Genomic DNA, 22,071 nt, shown 5'->3' on the forward strand with positions numbered 1-22,071 from the left:
AGAAGGGAGCAATCACATTCCTCGATCTGCTGTCAATGCTCCTACTTATACAGCCCAAAATGCCATTGGCCTTCTTGGCAACAACGGCACACTGTTGACTCATATTCTGTAGCCCCTAGGCCCTTTTCTGCAGACCTGCTGCCTAGCCATTTGGTCCCTTGTCTGTAGCAGTGCCTGGGATTCTTCCTTCCTAAGTGCAGGACTCTGCACTTGTCCTTGTTGAACCTCATCAGATTTCTTTTCGCCCAATCCTCTAATTTGTCTAGGTCCTTCTGTATCCCATCCCTACCCTTCAGCATATCTACCTCTCCACGCCATCCTCCAGATTGTTAATGAAGATATTGAACAAAACTGGCCCCAGGACCGACCCTTGGGGCACTCCACTTGATACCGGCTGCCAACTAGACATGGAGCCATTGATCACTACCTGTTGAGCCCGACAATCTAGCCAGCTTTCTATCTACCTTATAGTCCATTCATGCAGCCCATGCTTCTTTAACTTGCTGGCAAGAATACTGTGGGAGACGGTATCAAAAGGTTTGCTAAAGTCAAGGATCAATATGTCCACTGCTTTTCCCTCATCCACAGAGCCAGTTATCTCGTCATAGAAGGCAATTAGATTAGTCAGGCATAACTTGCCCTTTGTGAATCCATGCTGACTGTTCCTGATCACTTTCCTCTCCTCTAAGTGCTTCCGAATTGATTCCTTGAGGACCTGCTTCATGATTTTTCCAGGGACTGAGGTGAGGCTGACTGGCTTGTAGTTCCCAGGATCTTCCTCCTTCCCTTTTTTAAAGATGGGCACTACATTAGCCTTTTTCCAATCGTCCGGGACCTCTCCCAATCACCATGAGTTTTCAAAGATAATGGCCAATGTCTCTGCAATCGCATCCGCCAACTCCTTTAGCACTCTCGGATGCAGTGCATCTGGCCCCATGGATTTGTGCTCGTCCAGTTTTCTAAATAGTCCCAAACCAATTATTTTTCCACAGAGGGCTGGTCACCTCCTCCCCATGCTGTGTTGCCCAGTATTGAGGTCTATGACAGTATTGGGGGTCTATGACACTCAGAGGAGAAATTATGGTTCCCTCCAGCAGAGGGCAGTGGCGACGCACGTGCCCCAGCCAGGAGTAAGCGCTGGCTTCTGTTCAGAGCCCTGCAGCTGCTGGCACACGTCTGTGGCTCACTCTGCCCAGCTCACCTGTGCTCCCTCCTCTGGGACGCGCCTGCCTCCAGCAAAGTATATTGGGACGTGAAAGGCGTGTTGCTGGAGCAGCGGCCCACAGATCTCTGCAGTGTAGGATGTTGAACACTCATCCCCTATTCATGCTTCCGTCGGGTGTGCCCAGCCCAGATCCAGCAGTCACCGAGAAGGCTGGGTTCGTCCCGTGGTGAGCTGCTCATTCTGCATGTCTGGATTGCTGCTGGCTCAGCAGTGGAGAACGACGAAGCCCCAACCACAGGCCAGTGGATTCCCATAACAAGCCAGTGCCCCTGTGTATCCTCCATGCCTGTGGGGGCCCAGCCGGAATCCTCTCTGACGCTATCGGGGCAAAGTGCTCCAGCACATCTGGGGAGCAGCTGATTTCCTCCCCCTCAAGTTTCATGTTCGATCTTGATTCAGGCAGGCTGGAAAAACCCACAGCGCCAGAGTCTGCCACCAAAGCTCATCTGACATCGCTAGCCTGAAGCTGAACTGGTTTACAGCAGCCAAGGAGACTCTGGCCCCGCCTCGCGTCCCTCCACCCTTTGTGTTGTTATTATTTACTTCCAGTAGCATATAGCCAAGATCAGGGCCCCATTTTACTGGGTGCAGGAGAGACCCCGACCAAGATCAGGGCCCCATTGTGCCAGGCACTGCACAGACCCCGACTGAAAACAGGGCCCATTGTGCCAGGTACTGCACATGCCCCAACCGAGCGCTGGGCCCTGTTGTGCCAGGCGTTGCAGACATAGGGGGAGAGACTGTCCCTGCCTCCAAAAGCTCACAGTCCAAACAGACAAGGCAAGGAAAGGAAGATTATCCCCATGTTGCAGGTGGGGAAACTGAGGCACAGAAAAACACTGTGACTTACCCGAGGTCATCCAGGAGTCTGTGGCAAAGCCAGGAATGGCACCCAGAACTCCTGAGTCCAATGCCTTAATGACAAGGTCTTCCTGGAGAAATGGCCAACCTTGTGACGAAACTGCATCCAAAAAAAAAAGACGCTAGAAGAAGGTTATTTAGATGGCGAAGCCCTTGAGAGGTAGGAAAAGTCAGCGTTAGGTTTGTCTGGGCACCGCTTTGGCCCCCTTGCGCGGCCATCCTGAGCTTCAAACGAGGCACGGGCCTGGTGCAAAAAACCCAGCACAGATGCTGCCGTGAAATACTGCCCAATAATGCACATGCACCAGAGGTGCTTCAGCAATCGTAAATCTGGCATCCCCTGGCTTTCGAGTACTTGGCTTTGCCACATAAATAACGGACCTTCTCTGGACAGGCTTTTTTATTCAGGGAAAAAACAAAAGTTCCCGTGTGCAAGGGCGAGCGCCCCTCCCCGCACGCCCTGTGTCAGCGAGAGAAGAGTTTCTCAGCCTTTCCGATGCCAGGGACTGGTATACTGGCGCTGCCTTCCGAACCTGCGTCAGGGAGATCTCAGGGACTGGGGCCAGGCCACGAGAAACACTGATCCGGAGGGTTTGAACCCTGAGCTTTCACCATAGGCTGCTACCACCTGAGCCCCAGGACGTCTGGCAGCTAGCAGCAGGAGAAAGCTATTATCCCCGGTGGGGCCAGATGCCAGAGCTGTCTCTCCCCGCACCCGCCCTCCTACAGCTTTTCCTATCTGTTCTCAGTGCAGTGGCTGCTGCTGCTTTGGTGTCGACACCAACCCGGCCTTAGAACGGGTCATTATTTTGCCAGGCTGCCAACAGGTCCCCTGAGGGAGGCAAGCACGGAAGGGCACCGGTGATTTCTGACCCTTTATATCTCAGCAAAAGCTGAGAAGGAAATAGCATGGGACAAAGAAAAGGCACTTCCTTAGCCCCAGGGTGTTCCCAAAGCCAGCCCTCAAAGGAATGATGGAGGTTCCCGAAAGCTTTTGTAATGGGACAAGTTAGACAACCTAAATACAGGAGTATTTACCTAAATACCTGCTCTCCTCTAATAATCAGCTCTGATGCCCCCTGCCAGGCTTCCCCGCTCCCCCAAGCTTTTAACGCTTAACATAACCTGAACCAACCAAACATGGACATTGCATCATTTCACTGGAATTTTACACCTATGAGGAGAGACCGCACCCGAGTCAGGCAATCAGCACCTGTCTCTCCTGTCCGGTCTGGCCTAGCTGTAAACTCCTCAGGGCAGGGAGCTGTTTCCTGCCCTCAGCACCTCTAGGATCAGCACAATGGAGCACTCAGAAAACGCTAATGACTAATTAGAGACTGGGAGGCAGGGGAGCATGGTGGGGGGAAGGATAGCTCAGTGGTTTGAGCATTGGCCTGCTAAATCCAGGGTTGTGAGTTCAATCCTTGAGGGGGCCATTTAGGGATCTGGGGCAAAAATTGGGGATTGGTCCTGCTTTGAGCAGGGGGTTAGACTAGATGACCTCCTGAGGTCCCTTCCAACCCTGATATTCTATGATTCTATGACAAGAGCCAAAGCTTCTGGAAGTCCTGACCCTCCCTGTGTCCACTGGCTGAGATTAGAAATACTCCCACCAAGGCAGCTCTGTTCTCCACTGCCCTGGATTTTGGGCCTGATTCGCCCTCCACCTACCCCGTGTACAGCCAATTGCCCCCATGCAAAGTGGGTGTGAAACGCTACCCGCACCACTGTGCAAAGCGTGGGATGGCAGCAAATCAGCTTTTCCTCCCTGACTGGGAGCCCCCCCTCCCCGACCAGCTCTTGCCAGGGAAAAGCCCGAGGATCTTTCAAACCCACGAGGACTTGGGTATGTCCCACCAGCTCCCCGTGACTCCGGAGTGTCTCTGCAAGGAGTCTGCCAAGTTCCCGAGACCCGTCCATCACCAGCGAGGTTCTAATGCCTTTTGATGGGCAGCCTGCTGCATGCGGGTGGTCGATGGATGGGCTTTGGCAGCAGGGATGAGGGCGGCTTGCAGACATGTCCAGAAACGCACGTTTCCCTTCAGCTCCAGATTAGACGTGAGAGGCCTGGAAAGCCATCAGTCCCTGCTAGTCATATTCTCCCGTCAGCCGTCTGCGCTGCAGCAATACATCCTCCCCAGGCCACTTCAGTCGCTGCCCCATCGTGAGCCCTGGCAGATGGAGCCGCTTGGCTGGGCAGATGCGCGGGAGCAAATCGCTCCTTGGCTAACCTGCGTTGTTTCCGTTGATGTCAACGGAGCTAGGCCAGGCAACGCCAGCCCAGGAGCTGGGCCCTGTAGGAGGCAATCGGGCAGCTGGGGTGAGGCCAGGGATTATTCTTTGCAGGGCAAATCTTCAGCTGGTGCAAAGCAGCAGGTGCTAGCAGTGGCCAGTGCAGTCTAGTGTGTGTTAGCGCCACCCCCCCGGAGGCCCGATCCACAGGTGCTATGATTCTGTCACAGCTACCTGCTGGGGTGGTTGGTCCTGGTGAAGCCCACATGAGCCGGGGTCTTTGCTTGTTACGCAGGGCACCTGGAGATGTTAATATCGTCCTTGTTAGTGTCACTGCTGGTCCCATTTTAACGCCTGGTTGTTTGTTCCCCTGCCCCTTGCGCAATTAGTTACTCCAGTGCAAGGTGGGAGCACAAGCCTTCCTGTTCTGTTTCCCTCACGCTGGGAGCCAGCCCCCTGAGGGCTTTTGCTCCCCCTCCACACACAAATCACTGGGACTCTGGACTGAGAAAGGGACCCGGGATCCGGGAGTAGAACCCAGGTGTCCCAACTCCTAGTCCCCACCTGCAACAATAAGACCGAGTGCCTCTGACCAGTAATAACGACGCTCAGCACTTATGGTGTTTTACGCGTTCAAAGCGCTGCACAAACATAAACTAATTAATGCTCCCAACCCCTGTGGGAAGGAGGTGAGAGCATCTTTTCATCTTCAAAGCACTTTACCGCCTTCAGCTAATCCTCGCACACTCCGGGGAAGTCGACAAGTGCTGTAAGTGTCATTGCTGTCATTAGCTTTCTTTTGCAGATGGGGGAGGAAACTGAGGCACGGAGTAGTGACTGGCCCAAGATCACCCAGCCCATTGAGCGCAGAGCTAGGAATGGGACCCTGGAATGCTGGCTGCTACTGTCCAATACGGGATGCCGCTCTTTATAAGTGCGTCGGTGTTAAATAGCCAGCATTTGTCTGCTGGTTACCGAAAGGGGCAGGGAATTTAACAGCAGCCCACTGGGGAAATGGGACGGTTGAATGGGCAGCTCTTCCCTGGTTAACGCTGAGCAGGCTGAGGCTGTCAGGCAGCATTCACTAGTGGTTAAATCAATGGGCTTGGAGACAGGACTCCTGGGTTCTTCTGCCAGCAGCTGATCTTAAACAAGCCCCTTTCCCCTCTCTGTGCCTCAGTTTCCCCCAATGCTGACGTGCCTGCCTTGCAAGGGGGTCTTCACAGTTTATGGGCCATGGACTGCAAAGTGCAGTGGGGTCCGACAGTCAAAGCTGTTTTAGAAATGCAAAGAGCTACAGGGGCCAAATGATCTTTTTCCTTCCCATCTTACTGAGTTAAATGCCAGACCTTGCTGGTGCTGCTTTACAACAGGGAAGAAGAGCCCTGTGAATGCCCCCATCCATCACACATGGCAGCCACTAAGCCAGCCAGCAGCCTGGGGCTTGAGCCAGAAACAGAGCCAAACGCTCAGGGCTTGAGCTAAGGTGCCAGCTGCTCTCAACCCACCACCAGCGACAGGGGAATCCGGCAGCAGGGACCACGTAACACGTATCTCAGAACGACCAGTGGGTTGCACGCACTGCGTGATCAGCTTCTGCTCTCTGGTGTAAATCCAAAGTAATCTGGAGTGACTCCACTGACTCCCCATTTACAAAGGTGTAACTGAGGTCACGCTGGCCCTTGTGTATTAGTGAGAGCATAGACTTTCAGTCCCAGTGGTGGAAAACACAGTAACCTCATTGAGGTCACAGCGGCCCCCTCCAGATTCACACCAGTGTAATCCCCTCTGATGAGTGTGGGCAAGCCCCCTTGAGTGCGGTGACACCAGCTGGGTGAACCGACATGACTGACTCAACTCCCTGCCACTCACAGGCCCCAGCATTACGAAAAAAACTCCGGCTCCAGAATCCCAAGGGGACAGGAAACCAGAACAAAGGGGCAGGAAGTGGGTTTAATTAAAAAAAAAAACAAAGCAGCCCTCCACAATCCAGCTTCGGTGTGCTCAGCCTGCAGTCTGGGCATGTGGCTCCCAGGAATGGCCCTGGTCCGCCTTTGGAAGGGTTTAGTATTATGTATATTATAGTAGCATCTCGAGGCCCCACTCAAGAGCCAGGGCTGCAGAGCACGGCAGGGACACATCCGTGTGTTCCAGGCTAGGATTTAAAGGTTAACTAACAGGGTTTAAAAGTCAAGTGTAGACGCATTGACGCTGGATTTAATGCGTGCTAGGCAGCCTTTCCCAGTGGCTGGAGTACTGCAGTGGGAGTCTGGGGCCATGGGTTCTATTCCTGGCTCTGCCACCTGGCCTGCTGGGTGACCTGGAGCAAGTCTCTTTCTGTGCCTCAGTTTCCCCGTCTGTCAACTGGTGATAATGGCACTGACTGCCTCTGTAAAGTGCTTTGAGATCTGCTGATGAAAGAGCTGGGATTATTAAAATGGTAGAGCTAAAGTCATGGGGAGAGCCTAGCTTAGCCTATGTTTTGGGCCCTACCAAGTTCACGGTACATTTTGATCAATTTCACAGCCAGAGGGTTTTAAAATTGGTCAATTTCATGGTTTCCGATGTTTACATCTGAAATTTCATGGTGTTGTAACCATGGGGCTCCCGACCGAAAAGGGAATCGTTTGTGTGTGTGTGGGGGGGGTCACAAAGCTGATGTAGGGTGGTTGCGGGATTGCCACCCTCACTTCTGGAGTCCGAAGACAGCGCATCCAAAGAGCTTCCTGCAGCTGGGGAGGTACCTGGAGGTGGGTCTGATCTCCCCCCAAAGTTGGCTACGCAGAGGAAGAGGAAATCCAGTCCCTCTCCAGCCCAGCGGACTAGCAGCTGGGGCCTGGTGAATGGTAGAGGCTCCTGGCGGGGGTGCCCCCAGCTCTGCCCCTCCCCCCACCTCTCCGATAGCTAGATTTCACAGGGGAAAGTCTGATTTCATGGTCTGTGACATGTTTTTCCTGACCGTGAATGTAGTAGGGCCCTACCTATATTACAAGCAATGTGGCTTGGCTCCACTGGACGGTTAAAACACATTGGTAACAGCCCTTTAATCCTTGTCTAGACAAAGCCCTGGTGACAGACAGCCTTTGGGCCCACAGAGTTTGCAATACAAGCAAGAAGAACTATCAACTGCCTTTTACAGATGGGAAACTAAGGCACAGAGCGGGTAAATGATGTGCCCCATGTCACACAGAGCATTTGTGGCAGAGCCACAGTTTGAACTCATGTCTCGCAAATGCCAGCCCTGTGCTTTAACCACAAGACCAGACTACCCTGCTAGCAGAATGCCACCCGCGTGGATCCCAAGGACACTGGTGTCCGCACCGATTGAGCTGATCCAGAGCAGGGGGAAAGCCAATTCACTCCATCAGCTCCAAGCCCGTGCAGCCACTGAACGGAGGCTGCTCCCAAATGCCACAGAGACCCCTCTGCGCTTGCTGCTTTGGATGTAAATGAGCTCATTGCGTTCATTCCCCTGCTCCATAAGCAGATGTGTGGTGTCCAGATCAATTAGCTCCTCTGACAGTCCCAATCAGCTGGGCCCCGCAGTGTCAGCCAAGGGACCCAGCTGGAGGCCACTCGTGCGCCAATCCAGCCACAAACCACCGAGCGGGGGGATGAGGCGGGCGAGGAGCGTGGCCACACTAACAAAAGGCTGATTAGCGATCAAGAGCCTGTACAAACCCTCCTTCGTTAGGCTAGCCGCACGCAGAGAGCTTCAAAGACCGATGCCCCCAAATCGGGGGCTGTTCATTTCATTTCCTCGCCCCCTCCCCCACATTCCATGCGGTTCTCCCAGATCAGTTCTAGGCAGGGGATACGGAGCAGCTCCCCAGCCAGTGCCAATGGGCCTGGCACCCTTGAGGTCAAAGGACCCGATCCCCAGCTGGTGTGAATTGGTACCGCTCTATCAGAGTCAACGGGCCAGATCCCCAGCTGGAGTGAATGGGCACCGCTCTAGCAGAGTCAATGGGCTAGATTGCTGCGTGTGACACTGAAGTCAAAAGGCTCTAGCCCTCCCTACGTTGCAGGGTGGGGACAGAAACATCTCAGGTGCTTCAAGTCTGCAAGGAACTCTCCGCCCAAACCAAAAATCTGTCGGTGCTTTAAGAAAAGCAGTTATATAATCTGCTTAAAGGAATTGAATTTGTATTCCCGGCGTGGCCAAGATCCATACTGGACAGACAAGGGAAGACAGATAGATACAGAACCAGAGTGAGATAATGGTGGAGGGATGAGAGAGATCAGCCTTTGGTGGGGGAGTCAAATAATGACTAGATAGAGAGATAATGGACAGAGCGATAATGGGGGGGGGGCGCTGGCTAGGTGGAGAGGTAGCGAATGAATGGAGAGGTAATAACGTGGAGCTAGCAGATGGATGTGTGCTGGGTATTGATCTGACAGTTTAATTCATTTGAGGTCACCGCGATGGAAGGTCACGGTGGAGCCTGAGTGTGGGAGAGCAGCCGCGTTTTCCCAACAGATCAGGGCTCCTCTCTGAGTCCGGGTCGGAGATAATTGGGTTCAAACCTTCCCCGGGGGCGGGAGACGGGGGGGGTCAAATGTACATGACGCCCATCTGTGGCAGCCACTCGAGCTGAGCCAGGATTGCTGGAGCACACCGAGGCTCTCCCCCACAGGCCTGTACGCAGCCTCTGTGTGGGAGAGGAAGGAGGGGACAGTGGTTAAGGCACTGGGCTGGGACCCATGAGACCGGTGCTCAATTCTCAGCCCCATGAGTGAGTCACTCCATCTCCCTGGACTGTGTAAAATGGGGTGCATGGTCTAGTCCCTCTGTGAACTGCTGCCCCTCGCTCTGTGGGTGTGGGGCAGCTGGCACGATGGGGCTAGCCCCCTGCCATGGGCTGCTGTAACACACAGAATAATGACACCCCTGCTCCTGGGCTGGAAGGGGATGATGTAGAACGTCTCACTTCGCCTGGGTCAGGGGAACCCCCCACCTGCCCAGTGTCTCTGTTAATGGAATCCAGGGGGTTATATCATGTCCCATGGCAGGGGCTCTGAGTGCGTGGCGTGTGGGGAGCCCCATCTGTAGCAGATTACACAGCAGACCTCAAAGAGCTCAACGAGAGAGACCACGGGGAGTGCTGAGCTCCCATCCTAGCTTTTGTAGAGCAAGGAGCTGGCAGCCAGGACTCCTGGGTCTATTCTCAGCTGTGGCGTTAGAGGTTAGAGCAAGGGTTCTGGCAGCCAGGACTCTGGGGCTCTATCCCCAGCTCAGGAGAGGAATGGCATCTCGTGAGTAAAGCGGAGTTGCAGGTGGCCTGGGAGTCAGGACTCCTGGGTTCTATTCTCAGCTGTGGAAGTGGAGTGGGGTCTACTGGTCAGAGCAGACGGAGCTGGGACTCAGGAGACCTGGTTTCGATTCCTTGCTCTGCCTGTGATCAACCATCTGACCTTGGGCAAGTCTCTGCCCCCTCTGAGCCGCAGTTTCCCTCCCCGGTCCAATGAGCATAGTGCCACTTGGTGTCTCCGGGGAGCGGTGAGGCTTGGCAAGTTCGGAGCAGTCTGGCGCAGAGGGAAAGCTCTCTGCCAGTACGCAGCATCATGGGCAAGAAAGCAACGGAGTCCTGGGAACAGCCCCAGGGTGCCCGTGCTGCTCCAAGAGAAATGTGAGGGCAGCTGCCCTGGACCCTTTCCTGTCCTGCCGCACAGCCCAGCTCGCTCCATCGGCCTTAGTTCTAGAGATGAGGGGATTTTCCTGCTGGATGGAGATGAACATTTCCACTGCCGTGTTTATTAACGATTCCAAGCTGCCGGCGCCTCACCCCCACCCCCCCGCGCACCGACGCAGGTAAGTGCCAGCTGCCTGGCACGCCAGCTCCCTCCTCGCCGCTTTTAAATACCAGCTGCAAAGCCTTTTGCCGCGGCTGCCGGGTTCTCCCAGCCAGGCCGCTCGCCACTGATGTCCAGCCCGAGCTGTAAATCAAGTTTGAAGGGAAACGTGCCTCTCCTTGGAATCGCCTGGCGTAAAGCTCAGGCTGCCACCACAGCCGGCCATGGCACGGGGAAGGGTGCAACGCCAAAGCCCGGAGTCTGCCTGTGAGAGGCCAAGATGCCGCTAATGGCAAGTGCAGGTCACCGAATTGGCGGCAGCCCGGGAGAGCAGTGGCAGCGTAGCAAGGCACGGTTGCTGTTAGCCGATTCCCCTCTCTGCACAGGTGTAGCCACACGGACGGCTGCAATCCAGGGCAAACCCTCCGCTCAGGCAAGGCCTGAAAGCAACTCTTTGGGTAGCCCCTGTGCAATGAGTTTGTGGGTTCTCGGCACAGATCCTAGCCAGTTGGCATCCAAGTCACAGATGCCATTGGTGCGGCCACCTCCCCTTATCGGCAGCGGGGAGAGCTGTTGCCCCTTTGATCCCAGCAGTTTGCCAATATCTGGAGTCTGGCCAGGCTGTTTCCAGTAGGAGGAGAATTGGAGGCTGTGAGCAGAGATAGTCTTTGGTGCAATCTGTATTATTTACAGAGGGTGGGCACAGAATCCTGTCCCCCTGAACGCAGGAGAAACGAACAACAGCAGGGAGTCTCCTTGTTCTGAAGTCCCCACATCTGCTCCTCTAGCAGCTCTGTGCCCAAGAAACCCAGCCTGTCTGCTTGCTCTCAAGGTCACACAACTGCTTCCCCTGGTTTATAGCAACCAACACACACAGGCTGTGTCCCACCTCCTCACCCCCGGCCTCTGGACCCAGAGAAACCCTTCAGCCCACACAGCTCAGCTCTGACCTACCATGTCCCTTGGGGGCTGCCTCCATTGTGTGGAGCTCTTGCTGCTACCCACCATTGGCAACCTAGCCAAACATGAGCCTGGCTCCCTGGGCTTTATCTACTTTCTCACAGCGAAGTGTGTGGACGGAGACACACTACAACAGGGAAGAAGTCTGTACCGAGGCACCGGGCTGAGCCAGCAACGTGTGGTCTGAGGACACACAGGAAAGAACCTGAGGGCTTTGTGTGTGAAGGGCGGGGTGGGCTTAAATCCATCTCAGTGCCCACATCAGACCTCCAGTGTAGACGTACCCAAAGGGGCTTAGTTGTTCCTTCCTTTGAGACTGAAAGAGAATCTGGGATTGCCTCTGGATCAGAGAGTCCCCTAGTGGGGCAGCCCTCAGCCAGGCACCTAAACCCCATTGAAATGCATTTAGGTACCTAATTCTGCTGGGCTGCTTTAAAAATTCCAACCTAAAGCTAGAGTTTAACAAGGCTATAAACCCTCAAGCTTCAGGGCAGGACCCCACCTCTGACTGCCGGGGCCAGGAGGTGACGTTCCCTGGGGGCAAGTGCAACCATTGCTGCAGGGATGCTTATATGTCCCTTTGCAGCAGCTGTTGTCAGCCACTGTGGGAGATGGGTTCGCGAGCTAAACCGGCCCATGGGTCTCATCTGGTGTGTTAGGTTGGGGGAGACGGAGCTAGATGGACCCATTGGTTTGATTCTGGCTATTCCTGTGACTTTGAGATGGAGCTGCTGAGATTTCTTCCCATCAGAAAAGCTTTTTCAAGCAAGGCAAAGCTACTTTTCAAAGGGGACAAACATATTCTGGGGGAAGGTTCCGTTTTTCATGAAAATGAAATGTTTCCATTTGATTTGAATCACAATGGGAAATTTTCAGGGATTTGTTCGTTTGGGTTTTTTGGGGGGGATTCTATCCCATTTCTTCCTTTCCCTCCCCTTTTTTCCAGTGTGGGGGGGGGAGAAGGAGAGAGAGGGATGGGTGGGCACCCCCCATGCCCCTCTTACTCCCCCTGCCCCCAAAAGAAGAAATTATTTGATTTTGATTTGACAAAAAATTAAAAATTCCCAGGGAAAGATTTTTAAAAAATGATTTTTCCCCATCTTTTTTGAAATTTTTCCCCAGAAAATATCTTCCAGCCAACCCTTTGGTAAGCACATCTGACCTCCAGTGTAGACGCACCCAAATGGGCTTAGTTATTCCTTCCTTTGAGCCTGAAAGAGAGTCTGGGATTGCCAGATTCACGAATCAGGATCCCCAAATTATGAGATTGGCTCAAAAATCTTGAGATTCTTTATGTATATATATATATATATATATATATATATATATATATGTATATATAAACTCTGGAGAGACAATATAGGTGAGATACTATCTTTTATTGGACCAACCTCACCTACCTTGTCGCTCTCTCATATCCTGGGACCAATACGGCTACAGCAACACTGCACACATATAAATATTGGGTTATTTTTTATTTGCCTTCTCGTTTCTGCGCCTTTTGGTCACACCCAAGGCATGTTTTCAAGATCTTCTCTGCCACCACAAGAGCTGGAGACTCGGATTTTTAAAAAACAATTTTAGCGTCTCACCCCATGCCTCAGTTTCCCCATCTGATGCGTGGAGCCAGTGATACCAACTTCCTTTATAAAGCACTTTGTGCTCGACTGGTGAAATGCACTAGGTAAAAACTAGGGATTATCATTAGACTGGCCCTGGTCACCATAGTAAAGCTGCAAAGCTGGGGTTCCCACCTGCCTCTGGGTTCTGGGGGCTTCAGAAACACACTGCAGATCACGAGACTTGGCAGTGCTGAGCCAGGCTGCTGGGGGCAAAGAGCTGGCCATGGAGTTCCCTGGCAGCAGCAACGTTCAAGTGTCTCTATTGTTCTCAAGGCCTCGGAGCCGCCAGCGGAATTGAAGGGAAGTGGCTAATATCAAGAGCCCTTAATACACACACGTTGCTTGATCCTGCAGTGTCACCCCCTCCCTTGCAGTTAAGCAACCATGTCTGCCATGGGTTGGGAGAGCTGGGAGTTTTTTCTGGGGCAGGGATGTCTTGAGCAAGCCCAGGTTGGGAATGACACATCCACCCTCCGACTCACCCCTGCCCGCCCTCCACCTAACCCTGCTTGCTCAATTTGTTGACACAGAAATGTGTAATAATTACAAGGGCCCAGGGGCTGGGAGGGCGGAAGAACAGCAATCTGCTAGCCGCAGCCTGGCAGAACGGGGTGGGATGGCTCAGAATCCCTAGGAAATGAGGCCGGCTTGCTCACTCGGGCTGCTGGCTAAGCCGGCTTGCTGTTCTGTTTGGTGCAGGTTTTTATACCATGGTATCTGAGCATTAAGCCCCAACACTGCACCTCCATCATGCGTCGCTTGTTGTCTCATTCTCTGCTGCAGAAGGGGTGAGCAGCTGGGGGTTGACAAATACTCCTCACATTGTAAACGCTGCACTGTCTCGTTGGCCCGCATTTATACAGGGTCCATGAACAATGGTCCATGACTGAAGCTCCTAGGCACTACCGTAATATACCTAATAAATAATGTACAGTGCCTGACACAGTGGGGGCCAGGTGTGCAGCCGGAGCACCCAGATGCTACCGTAATACACCTACTAACTAATATACAGCACCTGGCACAATGGGCTCTGGTCCATGACTGAAGGTCTGAGGCACTGCCGTAATACACCTACTAACTAATGTACAGCACCTGGCACAATGGAGTCCAGCTCTGTGACTGTGGCTTCTAGGTGCCACCACAGTACAAATAATAATCAAAAGCAGACTGGCTCATTTCACAGGTCTGGCTAGTCCGCCAGCCACGCCCCATGGAGATGCTCCTGATTTTTCCCAGGGTGACAGAGGAATCAGGTCCGGTCTGGAGACAACTCTTCATCCAGGATGGAAGCCCCAGCGCCCTATGCAGCAGACAGGGCTAGGCCCTCTGTACGTGGGGGGTTTTTAAACTAATTTATTTGTGGGGAAAAAGTGTCCACCGATGGGGCCTGTGATTGGTCACCTGAGTCATGTGGTTTTGTTTCTGCTCCCTCATTGGGTGACTGAGGATGTTTTTTTAATTAAGACTTCCTAGCTCGGTTCTTATATGCCCCCCCATCACCGTTGTATCTGGGCGGCCCCTCCCACACGGGGATGAAAGCATGCGCTGGGCAAACTATCCTCTCAGTGCTCCCTGGGAGGGTCATTTTACATCCCTTTTACAGTGGGGGAAACTGAGGCACAGACCTGTCGCCTTGCCACAGCCCTGAGCTTTGCACAGCTGTTTACACCCATGGAATGTGTTGCCCTTCTGATTGGCAGCAATTCACCCCTGCTGTGCAATAGGGAACCGAAGCAAGATGCAAGCAACAGGGAACCAGGCCCGAGATTCAGTAAATGGAGCCCAGAGATGTGAGCATTAGATTTCCAAAGGATCTCAGGGCCAGACCTTCAAGACTTAACAGACCCTAGTGGAGCCAGATTTTCCATAGTGCCCAGCAGCTACCATAGGCACAGCTGTGATGTGAAGAACCCAACCCCAGACATCCTGCTTCCTCTGAACAACGGGTCATTTACAGCGATGCCTATGTAATTGGATGTTTTGCTAAAAGGTCTGCTCCAGGAACTACTTGGGGGCAGTTCTTTGTTATCCAGGAGGACAGACGAGTTAATCTGTGGAACTTCTTGCCAGGGGATGTTTTGAAAGCTGAAACTATATCACGGTTCAAGAAAGAACAAGATAAATTCATAGGGGATAGGTTAGTCAGGATGGGCAGGGATGGAGTCCCTAGCTTCTGTTTGCCAGAAGCTGAGAATGGATCGCTTGGTTATTACCTGTTCATTCCCTCTGGGGCACCTGGCATTGGCCACTGTCGGGAGATAGGATACTGGGTTAGATGGACTTTGGTCTGTCCCAGTATGGCCATTCTTATGTTCTTATGATCACAGCAGTCCCTTCTGGCATTCAAATCTATGACCCTATGAATACAGCAGCTGAGCTCTGCAGAAAGTCTGGCCCTAAATAACTTGCCCAGTGTCAGGCTGGGAATCTGTAGCTTTGTTGTCTCCTTCTGCTCCCTTGTCTATCTGTTTGCAGTGTTGCTGTAGCCAGGTTGGTCCCAGGGTCTGAGAGAGACAAGGTTGGGTAGGTGACAGCTTTTATTGGACCAACTTCTGTTGGTGAGAGAGAAAAGCTTTCAGGCCCTACAGACTCTTCTTCAGGGTTGGGAGAGGTACTCGGCGCGTCGGAGCTAAGTACAAGGTGGAACAGAGTGTTAAGCGTAAGCAGTTAACACATGTTGCAAGAGACCCATTAAGGGGCCGTGTGCAATTGACATCTCTGCCATTGTAGGCCAAAGGAGGGTCATAGATTCATAGATATCAAGGTCAGAAGGGACCATCATGATCATCTAGTCTGACCTCCTGCACAATGCAGGCCACAGAATCTCACCCACCCACTCCTGCAATAAACCTCTCACCTATGTCTGAGCTATTGAAGTCCTCAAATCTTGGTTTGGGTCAGTGGGTTACAGATTGTTGGACTGAGACATGACTCTGCCCAGGCCAGAATTTTTAGTGGCCAGCACCGTTGGGAGTTTAAGCTCCGAGACTTGCCTGGTGTCTCTTGGCCTTTGGAAGCTCTTTGAGGCAGGGGCTGTGTTTGGTCTGTGCTAGCACAGTGCCCAGCCCATTGGGGGCCCAGGACCGAGCTGTAGCAGGAACTGGACCCAGCTGTTCTGAGTCACCGTTCAGCATCAAGACCCTCCCTCCTTTCCCCAGCAGGCCCATACAACTCCTCTACGGGGGCACAGGGCCAAGGAAAACCAAGGCCGAAGGGCAGGGGGAGCTGCCCAGTGGGGAGATCTCAGCATTGCCAGCCGAGGGGCGGCTGTGGCAGCCTGCCTTCATTCCAGATGTCATCCCACATTGCAGTGGAGGGAGGTACCAGTTGTTCAAAGAGACCTTCCCGAGCTCTTATTCCTATGTTGACCCCAAGATCAGAGGTGGGACCTTGTCTTCCCAGAGCTCCCCATCCACATGTCCTCAAGGGGGCTGGAGAATTTTTTTGCAGGGGGTGGGAGGAGGGGAGAAGATCAAGGAAATCAACATCCACGGAGTAGTCCCCAAAGCCCGGTTCGGCGCCCAGCCCCCATCCCATCCCGCTTTGAGCTCATTAGTTCCGGCTGGCGCTTCCATTAGCGCTGATGGTAATTAGCGTGCCAGGGAAATCATGTGTGGCAGGCGCTGGATCCCACCGGGACCCCCACATCCTAATCAACACAAAGTTTTTTCTGAGTCAATAAATAAATAAGGCAGGCGGATTATGATGCAGGCAGGCCTGGGGGGTGGGGTGGGGTCTGAGCTGCTGGAGAGGGGGGGCATGGTGGGGAGTTGGGGGGTCTGAGTGGCTGGGGGGTGATGGTGGGGAGTTTGGAGGTCTGAGCAGCTGGGGGTCATGATGGGGAGTTGGGGGGTCTGAGTGGCTGGGGGTGATGGTGGGGAATTGGGGGGATCTGAGTGGCTGGGGGGTCATGATAGGGAGTTGGGAGGTCTGAGCGGCTGGAAGAGGAGCATGATAGGGAGTTGGGGTTGGGGTCTGAGCAGCTGGGGGGAGGGGTGTCAGGCCTATCCAGTCCCTTTGCCCTGTTATGTGAGCTCTTGACCCTCTCCCACCAGCCCCCCAGGCAGGGCAGGGTCACATACCTCCTTCACCCAGCATGTTTCAGATCCCAGAGGGGGTTGCTCAGTCCTGGGCTGTGGGATTCCTCCCCTTGCCCCAGGCAGGACGTGGGGCCCCAGGGGGGGGTCAGAAAGAGATGGATCCCTTCTGCCAGCTGCAATCCAGGTGAGCTGCCCTCAGAGATGGGGTCTTCAGCGATCATGGGGGCTTCCCACACCCCAACTCCAGTGATCTTCCCCATCTCTGCGGGCCTGGAATGTGGCTGGCTGGGATTCATCGCTTTCTGATGGGCCCATCATCATAGTGTCTGGTCATCACATGAGCATGGGCCTGGCACTCCCACATGGCAGGGATTGAGAAGCTACTAGCTGGGAAAGATTCACCAGAAAGACCTTGGGGGTGGAATCTAGTGGTTAGAGTAGAGGGGCTGGGAGTCAGGATTCCTGGGTTCAATCCCAAGATCTGGTAGGGAGTGGGGTGTAGTGACTGGGGGGTGGAGCGGTGGAGTCAGGACTCCTCTTGGGTTCTATCCTCAGCTATGCAAGTGGAGTGTGATTAAGCTGTTATAGGAGGGGAGAGAGAGCCAGGACTCCTGGCTCTGGGTAGGCAGTGCAGTCTAGTAATTAGAGAGGGTGGTGGGATTGGGAGCCAGGACTCCTGGGTTCTATCTGCAGCTCTGGGCAGGCAGCATGGTCTAGCTGTCAGAGCAAGGAGCAAGAAGCCCAGACGCTTGGGTTCTATGGCCACGTCCGGCTGGCCCTGACTCACTGGGCAAACCTCCCCCTTTCTCCATGCTTCGGCTCCCCTTTGGTAAAAGGAGGAGACCAACACTGACCTCCTGGGGCTGGCAGAGCGCCCCCGATCGGCATGTGTAAGCCCGCAGGCTGAGCGTTATGTTACCCGGTCTAGTGCCACCAGCCGCTGCAGCTACTTCTGATCTCACCCCCGCCAGCAGGGAGCGCCCCTGGGTAGGGGAGGGAGAAGACAGGGGGTGTCTCAGATCCTGGAGCAGAGGCAACAGGGGTTGAGGGAAGGGGGTGAGAGAGTCACCACCTCTGCAGCAGCCCTGTTCTCGAATCACCGCTTTGCCGAGCTAACGAGCAAACGCTAATTGCTGGAATTAGAGGAGCCCTTTGCCTGGGAGGTTGCAGGGAACAGCAGCTTCATTTAGGAGGCCTTTCCGTCTTTCAACAGATGAGCCTGGGGTGCTTATTTGCATCTCACTACCCAGAATGCCATGCTCTTCCTGCAGGCTCCTCCTGGTGCAGGGCTGCTCTAGAGAAGGGTGGCCTTGTGATGGGAACCGAGTTATTGAGCAACCAGCTACAGCTTCTTTCAGTCAGGGATCTCAAAGCACAGTGAGCATTGATTTACAGTGCCTGGTTGTGTGTTTGGTGTCTTACTGAGGCCACTTAATGGGTGGAGAAACTGAGGCACAGGAGGAGCGTGTTTTGCCCAAGGTGCCACTGTAAATTAGAGACCAGGGTGGGGATGGAACCCAGGAGTCCTGATTCCCAATCCCAGTGGCTCTAACTCTGTCTCTCCCCCCAGAGCTGGAGGATACAATCCAGGCATCCTGACTGCAGTCTACCCATTCCTATGTCCAAAGCAGCCTCTAATTGCTAGGGCCTCCATTTTGGGGCACCCAACTGGGGACCCCCAAGGGCTTGCAGCACTCAATGGGATGCTTGAGGCCAGATTCTCACAGGCATTCAGCGTCGGATGTGCCTCTGTTAGGAGCCCTGGGCCCGAGTCCCTGCAGCTCCCACTGACTTTGCTTGGAAGTGGGGTAACCCAGCATCCCCGCTCCCTGACACCGGCCGCTCGTGCCAGCGAGGCCTGGTTAGTATTTCAATCAATAAAACTTGGTTTATTTCTTCCAAACCAAAATTGTTGGGTGTAAATCATCAGGCTGCGGCTACAGATTAGTAGGTGGGCTTCCCAAGGCTTAGCTCCCAGCTTGGTGTCCTTTCTCTGTTCTCCTGGACAGAAAGACACAAATAATTATGATGTGGGGGGCACAGAATCCCTGGCACCAGGGTAGGGGGAAGAGAATGGGAGATGCTGGTATGGGGGGGGTACAGAGAACCTGCTGTAGAGGGTGGCACACACAGGAGATGGAGAGAGGCAGCGGACCCCCTGTGAATGCAGGGAGCTCAGCCAACAGATGCTGTAAAGCATGTAAACCCCCAGTGATATTAATTATCACCTCTCAATCCGCAGATCTCACAGCGCTTTACAAAGCAGGGTGGTTTTCAGCCATTGTATAGATGGGGAAACTGAGGCACAGAGCAGGGAAGCGACTTGCCCAAGGCCACCCAGTGGCAGACCCGAGACTAGCACCCAGGTCTCCTGATTCCCAGTCCAGTGCACTATCCACTAACCGCCCTAATTTGAGTGTAAATCATTAGGGGCCTGATTCAAAGCCCACCACAGTCAATGGGAAAGACTGGCCTGGACTTCAGTAGGGTTTGGATCAGACCCTAGAGCTAGAAAGCAAAACAGACTGGAAACAGAAAGGGAAAAGAGAACGGGTGCCGGCTGAGGGGAGTGCAAAAAGTGAACCCACAAGGAACCCATGGGAAGGAAATCGGCCAGTTCAGAGTCTGTCTGAACAACCCCAGGGTGATCGATTATGTGGGATAGACTATTTTTATCTTGGCACTTTTCTCCCTCTTACATTATTAGTGTTCTTAGGTCTGTTACAGTAGGACCACACTGTGTCGGGTGCTGCACAGACACAGAACAACCAAGATCAGGGCCCATTGTGTCGGGTGCTGCACAGACACAGAATAGCCGAGATCAGGGCCCATTTTGTCGGATGCTGCACAGACACAGAATAGCTAAGATCAGGGCCCCACCATGTCAGGTGCTGCATGGACACAGAACAACCAAGATCAGGGCCCATTGCGTCGGGTGCTGCACAGACACAGAATAGCCGAGATCAGGGCCCCATCATGCCAGGTGCTGCACAGGTTCAGATCTATCTATCCTTGCAGATGAATTCGCACACAGGGCAGCAGCAGGCCTTTAAAGTCGCAGTGACAACCACACAATCCTAAAAAATGGCTGATCTTTTTTAAACTTTCTTCTCATTTCAAAACCCCAGCATCTTAGGCTGCTGTGGTGCTAATTACACTGGCACTTTCTACCCAGGCAAACGGAGCAATAAAAAACCCAACTATAAACACACACACACACAATCCAAATGTATTCATCATCTTCGTGCTTTCTGATTTTAAGAGAGATCAGGAAAACGGTGGCATGGTTTAAGATCTTCTGAATGAAAATAGTTTCTTCCTAGATTTATTTATTGGCAGGGGCATGCACAGGAATTTAAATTTGATTGCTTTTAGAGGGGTATGTTCTGTGTCCTGCCGCAGCCCCAGGGGCTGGAGGAGCTCGCTCTCGCCACCATGGCCCCAGGGCTGGAGGAGTTCCGGGCCCCCGCTGATTCTTGGCCCCTGCTTGGCTCCCCTCTTTGTGCAGGCCCCTGTTTATTGGGAGCAGGAGCTTCACGTATTTTTATTTATTCAATTCCTCCTCCCGCCCGCCCCTGTTACTGATGCTACACTTAAAAAAAAAAAAAAAAAGGATAGAGAGAGAGAGAAATAATTGGCTAATTAGCACCCAAATGCTTCTTGGAGTGACAGATGTTTTACTTAGCACAAGATTTGTTGTGTGTTTATTCCTCGCACTCTCCAGTGCACCGTTTGTGGCCTCCCGTTGTGTGGCACTAAACCGGGACTCCTCTGTGCACCAGGAAGAGCTGTGCTAGAAGAACACATTCTAGCCATGCGTTTCCTTGCTACCTGGTCAGGTGTCTCTCTGCAGAAGAGCTTGGGCAGTGCCAACATCTTGCCAAGCCAGCCCAGGCCAGCTTTGCAGTCTTGTCCTTTTAAAGCAGTGTGAGGAAGGGGGCGGGAGCTGGGTTTTCACACACTCTCTGCCGCTTGCCCATTTCTCCTTGGAGATAATGCGTCTTCCCACAAGTTGCTTTCTGGTTGGCACAGCCTCGAATCTAACTTGGGATAGAAAGTGTGGGTGTGGGTGTTTGCACACGCATCAGGGAGAGAGAGAGATGTGTGTCTTCACTACAATCATGTTTACACTAGGAAGAAGGTGTGGTTTTAACGTGTTAGCTGGTGTGTATTAACTAACACATGTTAGCAAACATGAATTAACTAATGTGGCAGCTGATCTGTGTTCATTAGCTTGTGTTAGCTGGCATGTATTATCTAACATACATTACCTGGCATGTATTCACTAACATATTAGCTGGCATATATTAACATTATCTGACATGAATTAACTATGTATTAACTAGCACATTACCTGACATGCATTAACTAACATGTTAACTGGCGTGTATTAATTAACACATTAGCTGACATATATTAACATGGGATCTGACATGCATGAACTAACGTGTTAGCTGGAATGTATTAACTAACACGTTAGCTGGCATGTATTAATTAACACACGTTAGCTGGGATGTATTAGCTAACTCATGTTAGCTGGCATGTATTTACTAACATGTATTAGCTGGTATGTATTAACTCACATGTTAGCTGACATATATTAGCCAATACATGTTACAATCCTAACCCCACTGAAGTCAATGGCAAACCTCACCTGTACTCATTGGAGCCAGGATTTTAGCCCTAGTGCCGAGAAGACATGCTGTAGCTTTAACAAGTTAGCTGGTCATGCTACACCGTAGGCTCCCTCTAGGGCTGGCTCCAAGTGGCTTAAGACATGTTAAAATACACACTGCCCTGTCTACACTCGGGTTTTAACATGGGTCCAAACACCCCGTTTCCTAGTGAAGACAAGGCTCTGGGATAAAAGCTTTACAAAACCTGTATCAATAGCCTAGTGTACCCGGGGAGAGTTCATTTCACACCTTTGTGCACTGGCATTGACCCCAACGCAGCTGGGCCATCGCTGAGCGGCTCCAGGAGTCCCAGCCGCTCTCCGGGGGCTCAGCACCATTCGGGAACAACCCGCCACCGAAGAGTTGGCAGGAACGGGGCAATCTCGCCCGCAAAACCGACGGAAAGGGGGTTTCGCTTCCCTCAGGCCCTCGGCCTGGATGGGCAGCTCGACGGCTCGTCGGAGGGGAAACGTCCCCCTTTCTCTCGCACTGGGGACAAGAGGAAATTCCGCAACGGCGGAATATTGCCGGGGAGCGGAAACGTGGCGCTTCTGCCCGTTTTCCCTGGGCGAGGGAGAACTTTTCACAGGGCGGCACTGAAGGCCAACACCTCCGGGCCCCCTTTCCATCCCCCCCCGGCCCCTCTTTCCTCTCCTCCCTCC

This window comes from Dermochelys coriacea, chromosome 24 (genome assembly GCF_009764565.3).
Source record: "Dermochelys coriacea isolate rDerCor1 chromosome 24, rDerCor1.pri.v4, whole genome shotgun sequence".
Taxonomy (NCBI): Eukaryota; Metazoa; Chordata; order Testudines; family Dermochelyidae; genus Dermochelys; species Dermochelys coriacea.